Here is a 13,602-nt window from a genome sequence, read left to right on the forward strand (position 1 = left end):
ACAACCTGGAGTTAAAATTTTCAATTTTAAAACAAGTTAGAGAGTTACACGGGCAAGGCACACGGCTATGTATGCAGTCACACGGGCGTGTGGGCGGTCACATGGGCATGGGAGAAATGAATGAGATTTCACATGACTGTGTGAACCACATGGGTGTGTCTTAGACCGTATGAATACTAGGCTTGAAATTTCATCAACACGGGCTAATAAGAGACCACACGGGCACGAGACATGGCCGTGTGGCCCAACATAGGCCTCACATTATCGTGTCACCCTTTTAAACCCAAAACCCTAAATTTTTTTTACTTTTTCTTCTTCTTCAAACTTCCCCACCCCAGCCGCCATTTCCCTCTCCCCACCATCCAACCACAATCAACCTACAGCCTGCCTCATCTCCCCTCTCCTTCCCTTTTCCCATTCTTCTCAACACCTATTTACTTGCGCTGACCCCTCCCTATCCCCATATGTCGAACCCCTAACTCTCTCTTTCCCTTTTTCCCTTGCGCTCCCCCCTCTGGCCCTCGTACAAACACACCTACACACAACCCATGCCCCACCAACCCCCTCCATTGTCCCACCCGCACGCCCCTCACACTACCGCCGTATGTACCTCTAACTCCCACTCTATCGGTCTCATCTTTTACCCATTCTTTATTTTATTTAATCTTTATTTATTTCTTTATTACTTATTTTCTTTATTTCTTTATTATTTATTTGTTATTTGTTATTTTATTTTCAGGTTACTCCTTATGTTATTTCTAGTTTATGTTAATTAGTTTTTCCGTTTTTATGATATTGCCTTCTATTTAGATAACTATTACTCTCATACTTATTCTTGTTACTAGCTATATTATATATTATTATTTCTACTTAAGTCTTGTATATTATTATTTCTACTTAATTTTTGCTACTAATTTTATGTTTATTTTTCTTGTCTTTGTGATTCTTTACGTTAACATTACTCATTATTAACTCATGTTTGGTAATAGCATGATGTTTCTTAACTTTATTTTGTTTTACATCTATTTCTTTATTAGTTTAATTGTTGAGTTTAACTTAAATTTCAGTTTCTTATTAGATGCCTCTTTAATGTAGGTTTGTCTTTTTTTTTTCTTTATTTGACCACTATTTTTCAGGCATACCATGACAAATACTCGTGGCAAGACTAAAACCCCTGTCCCCACTTTAAAAAAACGGAAGGGCCTCTGTGGGACCTCCTCCTCGAACGCATCCACCGAGGCTCGCCACCTTTTTCTTCGATTTGCAACAGGCCTATAGGAGGATTTATATCAACTCCTTCAAGCACGACCACTCGGTCTAGGCCGCTGCATTGATTGGCCTCGTTTGAGCAGGTCCAACTCGCTAATGACATGCGCGCCCTTATTGCCATAGCTCCGTAGGACAGATTCTTCGACATCATCGAGCCCACCTACACAGAGCTTACCTTTGATTTCTATGCTACAATTTTTGTCCAGCAGGTCATGACGACCCATAATGAGCTAGGCACCATCATATTTCGCCTTGGTGGTTTGGTGCACCAGATGACTGTGCTTGACTTTGGAGCTACTATAGAACTTTACACGGAGGAATTTATGAGTGCCGAGGAATTTCTTAGACTTTATCGGCACATCTACCATGCGCCATCATATTGTTAGACCCACATTACAGCTAGTCAAATACCTTATGAAGTGAGTCACTCGAAGGCGACTTCTCTTTCTCTCTCTAGCCTTACGGTACATTCACACCCTTTTAGCTTACACTTTGACAAGTCAGAGAGAAAGCACTAGAGTCGTTAGCACTCACGACGCTTACTTTCTATGGAGCATTGCGCATGGGCATATATTTGACTTGGCATACTTCATTGCTCTAGCCTTCTGTCATCAGACCGATCACCACAGGAAGGGTCCCATCTGCCTAGGTCTTTACGTGACTCCCCTCGCTTGACACTTCGGTCTCTTAGACACACCGGAGTAGTCCTCCATACTCACACTTGTCGGCCAAATATCCCTACAGGCCATCTCGAGCATGATACACAAGAGGATGAACGACCGGCATCGTGGAGTAGATCCTCATTAGTACATATTGTTTCATTCTGACGCTCAAATTGTACCCAAGGACTTCACTGATGACGTTCCTCCTTATCACGAGGACCCACCACAACCTCCACCTTTGAGTCACTGTCCTGTTCCTTCTGCTGCTAGCTTTCAAGGAGTATCCACCGAGGAGTTCACTAGCTTCCGTCAGTACTGCATTCAGAGGTTCGACAGTATTAATGCGGCATTGTAGCAAATTTGTCAACATTTCCATATTGCCCCTCCTGTGCCAACGACTCACAATGCTGATGTGTCTGATGATGAGGACCATTGAGTCCATTTATCATTTATTTTATTTTTATTTTTATTTTTATTTTTATTTTTATGTTTATTATTATTTTTTTAGACTTCTTTTGTTTTTATATTTTGAACTTCTTTTAATTATTCTGGTTGTTTCTAATTGAGTAACCCTTTAATCTTCGTCAGCATTGTGTTTATTTTCTTATCAGTTGCTCAAAATCATTCCCTACATCTATATTTATCTACTATTCCGCTTTTCACTATTCTAGGCATTTCATCCAATATTCAGGGCAGTTTCAATTCTCTCCCTCTCTTATGATATTTTGTTTCTACTTGATTATCTATTTTTTTACATTGAGGACAATGTGCATCTTAAATGTGGGGAGGTTATTTATATAATTATTAGAAAATCCCTGAATTATGTCTTGTGTTCAAGTAATTTTCTCATTTTACTATTAAAATGAATTTTTTTCGATTTGTTATTTTTATTGATATGTTTTAGATTAAATTCATAGGTAATTGTGCATTGATTGTTTAAACTTTAAGACATGAGAGAATCAAGCATGATAAGTCTATTTTTAGAAAAAAAATTGCTAGGTTGTTTCCCTAAATTGAGGTATTACCTTGAAGTTTGAGATTTGCAAGATTGATATCAAAAATCATAATTTTTGTGAGATTTTGAGCCTTTAGAGTATACACTTTTCTTACTCACTTTATTATTGGTTATAAGTGTGTCAATACTGATTGGTTATTCTAGAACTTGCTTCGATTATACATGTCGAGACCACACCTTTGATTTGATATACTGAGATGATAAAGGCACCTTGGTTTTTAACCCACTTATCCCAAAAAGCCTACCTTCATAATTAACCCTTAGTGAACCCCTTTGAGCCTAATAAACCGTTTCTTGATCTACCCTTAATATTAACTCCTAACTCATTCTTTTTGATTCATTGATAATTTTTCCTATTTTATTGACTCCTTTTTGTCGAGATTTGATTTGGTTAATTGCCTAACTATGTTCTTTTCTTCAGTTGTTAAATTATCTCTGATTATCTTTATTATAAAAAAATGAATGAAAAAAATTATTATTATATTTATTTACATTTATATTTATTTATTGTTACGTAGTTTTATGTCGATTGAGCTTAAACAGTTAATTTCGCATTTTGAGAAGAAGCTCGTGCTATTATTGACAAGTTTTTAAATGATGTAATTATTCAGTATTAGTTTATTTTTCTAGTTAGGTAAATTATCAATTCGATTTCGATTCTAACCCTGATTTTCAGCCTTTATCCACACCTTTAACCCAAGCCCCATTACAACCCTTTAAAGACCTTTTGATTTTTGTATCATCTCATTTTACAATTGTGGAGATTTGATTTTCATACAAGCCTATAGTAATGACTTTTCATGCTTGACTGTTGAGTGCTTATTTTTGAACCCTAAACATTTTGAGTGAATCTTTAGTGAGGATGTCAATTCTTGTCGGTTTTGGATTAAAGGTAATTACTTAGATAAAGGGAAATACCTGTTTTCATGCTTTAAAAGTGCGTGACTTAGATTGTTTGAATCTTTAGTGCTCTTTTAGTTGAATTATCAATTTATGATTATTTGTAAACTACATTATTGATGAGAATTATGAATTGAGAAAGTTTAATATTTATTTGTGAGCTTAGGATTTTTCTTAAGGACAAGCAAACGCTTAAGTGTACGGATATTTGATAAGCCATAACAGAAACATATTTCAATCCCATGCTTGACATGTTTTTTTGATGTTTTATTATTTAATTTAGTGAATTTGATGCTCCTAATCCTTTAATTTCATGTTTCTATACTTAGGAGAGCATAGGGGAGCAAAAGGAGCAAAAAACGGGCCAAAATCAGACAAAACGAGCTACTTTTAAGATCCACACGGCCTGGCTATTCCCACACGGGCTGAGCACATGCCCATGTGAGCCACATACCCATGTGCCAGCCTATGCCGATATCACTCTCTGTCTCCTAAACACGCAAAAAAAAGCCAATTTTTATGGTTTCTGAGCATTCTAAATCTATAAATACACACTAGAAGAAAACCTAAGGGAACACGCAGAGTAGAACGAATAAATTACTCGAAGAACGTAGTCGGAATCAACTCAAAAGCAAGATCTCCTTCAAGATTGAAGATCTCCAGTCAACTTCTCTAGAATTTTTTAGGTTTCTTTATGTTTTGTAGTTTTCCTAATTTTGAGATGTTTTCCTCCCAAAACTAAATTCCCTAAATTCCCTAGATACCTAGGGAAGATGAAACTTATGATGGATCTTATTATTTAATTATTCTGAATTACATGATAAATACTTAATTTCTTGATCTCAATTATGTGTACTTATTCCATGTTTTAATTTTTTTAGGATATTAATTCATGATTGATGTGCTTAATTCAGTGGAGCAAAAGTCCCTGTTTAAGAGTAGATCTGCCATAACTGAGTGGAGTTGTATGCAATCCTAAAAATAGGATGACATAAATCTACTGGATTAGAGTCAAATCTAATAGGGGAATCCATTGATCGAGTTAATGCGACAATAGGTGTTTTAATTAGAAAGAGATTTCAATTAATCAACCTAGAGCTAGTTATTTTTATTCTCGAAAGAGATATTGTAACACCCCTCACCCGTATCTGTTATCAGGATAGGATTCGAGGTATTACCGGAACTTCAAATTTAAAACATACTGAATCGACTCACCAGGTTTAGCTCAGATTTGAAACTTTCAGACAATCACATCTTGTCCCTTAAATGGACCTTCAAGGCCCTAAATATACAAAGAGATAGTTCGGGATAGGACCGGGAACATTTAATAACTTTAGAAAATTTCCTTATTTAGAAGTGTCGCACGCCCTTGTATGATGGGCTGTGTGGTCACCCACGCCCGTGTGGCCTAGGGCAGATCCATGCCTCTAAGCCATGGGTAACACTAACTTTTAGGCACGACCAAGACACACGCCCGTGGGCTCACCCCGTGTCCAAAACTTGAGCATTCTGTTAAATTAACACGACCAAGACACATGCCTGTGTGTCCTACCCGTGTACTAATTTGACTTAAAATTTTAGGTGCAGGGGACACACGGCCATACCACACGCCCATGCCTAGACACACACCCGTATGTCTAACCATGTAGACCTTAATAGGCTATTTTCCAAGCCTTTAGTCACCCATTTCTACTCCCTCTTCTTCTTATAGATACCAAATTCAAAGTAAAACATGATTATACACTTGTAAATGATCTTAGTGAAATTAGTTGTATGAAAACCTCATATCATTGGTTTCATACAAAAAGGTTATTTCCCACCTAGTATTTATGGGTTCTTGTGTTGTTGTAGCACATTCAAAATTTGGCTCGTTTTTGAACTCATTGCCAATTGTAGCAACTCATCATATAAAAACATAAACTTGCATATAAAGGCAGGTCATAGCCTACTTTCAAATATGCCAATTTCCATGGCCTTATATAAGAAGATGAATACATCTTTACATGCCTTCATTTGGCAATTCAAATAACACATATGACAAAATACTCAAAGCCCTATACATGCCATTAACAAAATAGAAGTGTCTTTATACCAAAGCTTGACTAATTAATAGTGTGTTGCTTCTCCAACCATCTTCCAATCCTTATGAGTCATTGAGCTCTGTAAAATAGGGAAAAGAGAGGGGGTAAGCATTTTCATGCTTAGTAAGCTCGAATAACCGAAAAGTAAACTTACCGAGTAATTAGCATACATCCCACTTAAATCATGAAATCATCAATTATGAAGTGATTTCCTATCACATACACTCAATCAATGAGTTAGTCACATAACAAAGCATCATGTAATTTATGTAGATGAGCTCATCATTCATCATCTTATTAACATACATCATATTAATCTCGTTGAGTTTCTAGGAAATCTCGATGGAATACCCATTATCCGTCAATTCTTACGAATGATCATTTCACATATATGCACTCCCGCGAACCTCACATCTCATGGCAGGATTACCAGTCCAGGCTAAATCCCCCATATCATAAACTCATAAGGTGATGTCGGGATTACCAGTCCAGGCTAAATCCTTTATAAAGACAAACACCCTTAATGAACTCAGATCTGAATTACCAGTCCAGGCTAAATTCAGACCCTAATAGGATTACCCATCCGGGCAAAATCCTCAATGCACATATATTCTTCGGGAGGCTCGATCATTAGAGGAACACCCATCCAGGCTAGATCCTTTCCATACTCGAGATCACGGATTACCCGTCCCCGCTAAATCCTTACTGCAACACATGCAGGATCTCTTTACACATATCAAATTCCATCGAATTCCCTTTGTCAACCTCATCCGAGACATTTTTCACATGTTACCATCAAATATGCATTTCCATGATATTTCATGCTAATGATAAATGCAATCATCATGCATTCATAAATCATTCAATTACGCATATTAGGGGTTTACTTTAAGTTATCCAAATTTACCCAGTATTCGTTTTAGAGATATGTTTCGGTTATTTCGAAACCTTGCGTTTACCACGATCGACCTCCGAAATTTGTTTCTCGGGGTCTATAATAGAAAAATTAACTCATTAATACCCCACATTATACATTTCAAGTTTAATATTTACCCCCGGTCCAAATGACTGTTTTGCCCCTAACCCTTTACATTTTTACGATTTAATCCCTAGGCTCGTATAATGAAACACATGCACTTTTTATCTTACCCAAGCCTAGCTGAACACCTTTCCTTCTTATGGTAGCCAAAATTATCCATTATTTTCTCATTTCTACCACACATTTATATCTTTTGCAAAATAGTCCCTATAAGGGTTTTTCATGAAAATCAACTAGGAAAAAATGTTTAACGCACATTAATCTTTCATATTCCTCGATAATCTATCAAAACACAAGAAACACATGCATGGCATGAAATATGGGTAGAAATGGAGAGAGCAAGCTACCGGGATTTTAAAAATACAAAGAACATTAAAAACGGGGCTTGGGAGCACTTACTATTGAACTTGGAAAGCTTGAAACCCTAGCTATGGTGACAAGAGAAATTCGGCAGCTATGGGGAAGAAAATGGCTGATTTTGGCTTGATTTTTCCCATTTTATTTCATTAAAAATCTAAATGACCAAAATGCCCTCATGCCCTTTCTTTAAAATTTTAACCATGCAAGCCCATTTTTGTCCAAAAATTTAGAATTTGTGCAAATTGCTCTCCAAGACCTTCTAATTCATAATCTAAAGCAATTTCATACAAATTGCTTCTAGAAATCAAGTTTTGCAATTTATTCAATTTAGTTCCTAATTTCCAATTGAACACCTTATACTTAGAATTTCTTCATGAAACTTTAACACATGCTTATACTCATATTCTAGGCCTTATAATAATCATCAAAACAAATATTTTGATGTCGAATTTGTGGTCCCAAAACCACTATTCCGACTAGGCCCTATTTTGGGATATTACATTTCTCCCCCCTTTAGGGGCTTTCGTTCTCGAAAGTCTTACCAGAAAAAAAAATTGGATATTGGATTCTCATGGTTTCTTCCGGCTTCCATGTAGCCTCTTCTACACCATGTCGATGCCATAAAACTTTTACAAGAGCCACATCTTTATTTCTCAACTGTTTAACTTCACGAGCCAATATTTTAACCGGTTCCTCTCCTTCAGTTATGTCCGGTCGAATTTCAATATCAGTCGGTGAAATCACATGAGAGGGCTCTGATCGGTATCTCCTTAACATGGATACATGGAACACGTCAAGAATATTTTCCAGTTCGGGTGGCAACGCCAAATGATAGGCTAACGGTCCAACTCTTTCAGTAATCTCGTACAGTCCGATAAATCGTGGACTCAGTTTACCTTTCCGACCAAATCTCAATACCTTTCTCCATGGAGATACTTTTAAGAACACTCTATCTCCAACTTGAAACTCAATTTCCTTTCTTTTCAGATTAGGATAAGACTTTTGCCTATCTGATGCCGCTTTTAAACAACCCCGTATCACTTTAACTTTTTCTTCAGTTTCTTTAATCAGGTCAACTCCATGAATCTGATTTTCTTTGAGTTCTGTCCAATACAATAGAGTTCGGCACTTCCTACCATACAAGGCCTCATAAGGCGCCATCTTCAAACCTGTTTGGAAACTATTGTTGTAGGCAAATTCTACCAATGACAGATATTTTTCCTAGCTACCCTGAAATTTGAGGATGCAACAACGCAACATGTCCTCGAGAATCTGAATCATCCGCTCAGACTGGCCATCGGTCTAAGGGTGAAAACATGTACTAAAGCTCAACTTTGTACCTAAGGCTTCTTGTAACTTCTTCCAGAATCTCGAAGTGAACCTCAGGTCTCTTTCCGAAATAATCGACAGTGGTACTTCGTGTAATCTTACTATCTCAGAAATGTACAAATCAGCCAATCTATCAAGACAATAATTTGTCCTTACCGAAATGAAATGAGCCGACTTTGTCAATTTATCCACTATAACCCATATGGCATCTTTCTTTTTCGGAGTTATAGGTAGTCCTGTCCCAAAATCTATAGTAACTCTGTCCCACTTCCATTCGGGAACCATTACAGGCTGTAACAAACCTGAAGGCACTTGATTTCAGCTTTAACTTGTTGACATACTATTTGATACAAATTTAGAAATATCTCTTTTCATGCCATTCCACCAGTACATTTTTTTCAAGTCGTTATACATCTTGGTACTTCCGAGTGAATAGACAAACGAATGTTATGTGCTTCTTGCAAAATCTTCTGAATAAGTTCATTGTCTTTGGGTACACAAACCCTATCTCTGAACATCAAACATCCATCAGGACTGATTCAGAAATCTGACTCAAGACCGACTCACATTGAGCCCTTTTTGCCTGCAAGTCGTCATCATTAAGCTGAGCATCATGAATTTCCTGCAGAAATGTCGGCCTAACCTCCAGCTCGACCAAAACTGAACCATCATCAAACAATGTCAAACGAGCATCCATAGCTCTCAAAGCATACAGGGATTTCCTACTCAATGCATAGACGACCACATTTGCCTTTCCCGGGTGATAGTCGATAATCAAATCATAATCCTTAATTAATTCCAACCATCTCCGCTATCTCAAATTTAATTCTTTCTGAGTCATCAAGTATTTCAAACTCTTGTGGTCCGTGAATATAGGAAAGTCTCGCTATACAAATAATGCCTCCAAATTTTCAAGGCAAAAACTATAGCAGCTAGCTCTAGGTGGGTCAGATAATTCTTCTCGTGGGGCTTCAATTGCCGTGAAGCATAGGCTATCACCTTGCCATTTTGCATAAGCACACAACCCAATCCGTTTAAGGATGCATCACTATGGACCGCAAATTCTTTCCCGGTTCAGGTAGTACTAAAATAGGAGCTTCGGTTAGTAATGTCTTTAACTTCTTAAAACTTCGCTGACACTTCTCTGTCCATTCAAACTTAACGTCTTTCTGTAGCAGCTTCGTCATCGGAGTCGCTATCATGGAAAATCCTTTTACAAACCTTCGATAGTAACCGGCTAAGCCCAACAAGCTTTTAACCTCGGTTATATTCTTAGGCGATTTCCATTCAATAATTGTAGAAATCTTTCTTGGATCAACTCGTATACCTTCACCGAAACTATATGACCCAAAAATCCAACTTCCTGGAGCCAAAACTCACTCTTGCTAAACTTAGCATACAGTTGCTTCTCCCGCAAGGTCTGCAACACAATTCTCAGGTGCTTCGCATGCTCTGTCTCATCTTTAGAGTAGATCAAAATGTCGTCAATAAACGCAATGACAAACTTATCCAAATATAGCTGAAAGATCCTATTCATTAGATCCATGAACACAGCCGGTGCATTCGTCAACCCAAACGGCATGACAAGAAATTCATAATGACCATACCTCATTTTGAAAGCTATCTTGGGTACATCTGAGTCTTTAACTCACAGCTGATAATAGCCAGACCTCAAGTTTATCTTGGAGAATACGGTGGCTCCTCTCAACTGGTCAAACAAATCATCGATCCTTGGCAAAGGATACTTATTCTTGATAGTCACCTTGTTCAGTTGCCGATAATCGATACATAGTCTCATCGAACCATCTTTTTTCTTTATTAACAACACAGAGGCACCCTAAGGTGAAAAACTTGGCCTAGTGAATCCTTTATCCGTCAGCTCTTACAACTGTGCTTTTAACCCCTTCAACTCGATAGGTGACATTCTATACGAGGCACTAGAAATGGGAGTCATCTCTGGCACCAATTCAATACCAAACTCTATTTCCCTTTCAAAAGGTAATCTGGGTAATTCCTCCGGAAACACATCTGCGTATTCACAAACTATCGGCACAGACTCGATCTTCAGCTCTGTTTCCTTAGTGTTCATCACAAACGCAAGGTAAGCTTCATATCCTTTCTTCATATATCTCTGAGCAACCATTCCTATGATTACAATCGGCGGTGAGCCAAATTCTCTTAATTTGACCCGTAGAATCTTACTATCGGGACATTTTAACTTAATATATTTGCTACCACAATTTACAGTTACATCATGAAGGGCTAACCAATCTATACCAAGTATTACATCAAATTCGTCAAATGGTAACAACATAAGGTTAGCCGGAAAAAAATGACCTTAAATCGTTAAAGGACAATTCTTACAGACTTTATCAACTAGGATGGATCTGCCTAGTGGGTTCAACACTCTAATGATGAATTCTGTAGGTTCAACAAATATGTTCATACTAGATGCCAATCTCATACAGATATATGAATGTGTTGACCTCGGGTCAATTAAAGCAACGACACTTGTATTAAAAAGAGAAAGTACCCGTAATAACATCAGGAGCAGCGACTTCCTCTCAGGCACATATTGCATACGTTCTTGCCGCGGCTCGAACTTCTGATTTTGCACGACTCGACTGCCACTAGCACTCCCAGGGTATCTCGGAGGTCTACCTCATGGAATGGGAGCACCCGACTTTGGAGCTATTTTCTCATCTTTTTCAACTCGTTTCGGGTAGTCTCTGAGAAAGTGATCAAGAGAACCACATCTGAAACATGCGCCGCTCTTCATTCGGCACTCTCTGAAGTGAATTTTGTTGCATCTCTTAAACTTCAGTTTTTGATCATCTACACTCCCAACACAAGTCACCATCGGAGAGGAAGATTTTTTACCTCGTCGCATAGAGCTTCTTGATCTACTAGAATATCCCACTGACGAAGTGGAGCGTTCATGTTGGCTCCTGACTTTCTTCGTGGAGAACGAGAGTGTTTTACTGCTAGGCCTCTTGCTTGCAACTCGAGCCTCTCTTTTAGCTTTTTTTCTTTCACTATTAAGTTCCTCGGCCTTCTTGGCTCGATCGGCCAATGCGAAAAACTCCCGTATTTCCAAGATCCCAATCAACAACTTGATGTCCACTTTCAGGCCTTCCTCAAAGCGTTTACATATTTCCAATTCCGTTTGGACCCATTCAGTCACGTACTGACTTAGTTTTATGAACTCTCTCTCGTATTCCACCACAGTCTTGTTCCCTTGTTTGAGTTTCAAGAACTCCTTTCGCTTCGAGTCTAAAAACCGTTGGCTAATATATTTCTTCCTAAACTCTGCTTGGAAGAAATCCGAAGTAATATTTTCCTTCGACACTATCGAGGATACAGTCTTCCACCAATTGTATGCAGTGTCCTTCAAAAGGGACACAACACACTTCAAACATTCCTCGGGTGTGCATGACAAATCATCTAGCACCCGTATAGTGTTCTCGAGCTAGAACTCGGCTGTTTCAGCGTCATCATCAACTTTCACTCTAAATTCCTCAGCCTCATACTTTCTAAGCTTATCTACTGAGGCTTTACCGATTCTTACCGGTGCCATACCTCGTGGCATATCCTCATCAGGTTGGTTAGGGGGCAGAAGAGGTCTTGGTATATTGAGGCGATTTCTCAGATAATCCCCAAACCATTCATCCATCATATCAAAGAAGGTAGCTCGGGCCTCTTCTCGGCCTTCTGACATTAGCATTCTACTATTACTAGATACAGCTCATTGTACGGAAGCTGGAGCATGGCTCTCGGCTCCCTCGGACTCATTTTGTGCTTGATTGGAAGACATTTACTATAATCAAAACAATTTAAACAATTAGGAGACGTCACACTATCAACATTCAAATAATGGCATGTATAACAAACTTTAACATCCTCTACAGTAGTCCTAGAACCGACTAAACCGTGGCTCTGATACCAATAAATGTAACACCCCTCACCCGTATCCGTTATCAGGATAGGATTCGAGGTATTACTGGAACTTCAAATTTAAAACATACTGAATCGACTCACCAGGTTTAGCTTAGATTTGAAATTTTCAGACATTCACATCTTGTCCCTTAAATGGACCTTCAAGGCCCTAAATACACATAGAGATAGTTCGGGATAGGATCGGGAACATTTAATAACTTTAGAAAATTTCCTTATTTAGAAGTGTCACACGCCTGTGTATGATGGGCTGTGTGGTCACCCACACCCATGTGGCCTAGGGCACGTCCATGCCACTAACCCATGGGTAACACTTACTTTTAGGCACGGCCAAGACACATACCCATGGGCTCACCCCGTGTCCAAAACTTGAGCATTCTGTTAAATTAACACGACCAAGACACACGTTCGTTTGTCCTACCCGTGTACTAATTTGACTTAAAGTTTTAGGTGTAGGGGGCACACGACCATACCACACGCCCATGCCTAGACATACGCCCGTGTGTCTAACCATGTAGACCTTAATAGGCTATTTTCCAAGCCTTTAGTCACCCCTTTCTACTCCCTCTTCTTCTTATAGATACCAAATTCAAAGTACAACATGATTATACACTTATAAATGATCTTGGTGAAGTTAGTTGTATGAAAACCTCATATCATTGGTTTCATACAAAAAGGTTATTTCCCATCTAGTATTTATGGGTTCTTGTGTTGTTGTACCACATTCAAAATTTGGCTCGTTTTTAAACTCATTGCCAATTGTAGCAACCCATCATATAAAAACATAAACTTGCATATAAAGGCAGGTCATAGCCTACTTTCAAATATGACAATTTCCATAGCCTTATACAAGAAGATGAATACATCTTTACATGCCTTCATTTAGCAATTCAAATGACACATATGACAAAATACTCAAAGCCCTATACATGCCATTAACAAAATAGAAGTGTCTTTATACCAAAGCTTGACTAGTTGATAGTGTGTTGCTTC

The sequence above is a fragment of the Gossypium arboreum genome, chromosome 1, assembly GCF_025698485.1.
Source record: "Gossypium arboreum isolate Shixiya-1 chromosome 1, ASM2569848v2, whole genome shotgun sequence".
NCBI classification, from domain to species: Eukaryota; Viridiplantae; Streptophyta; class Magnoliopsida; order Malvales; family Malvaceae; genus Gossypium; species Gossypium arboreum.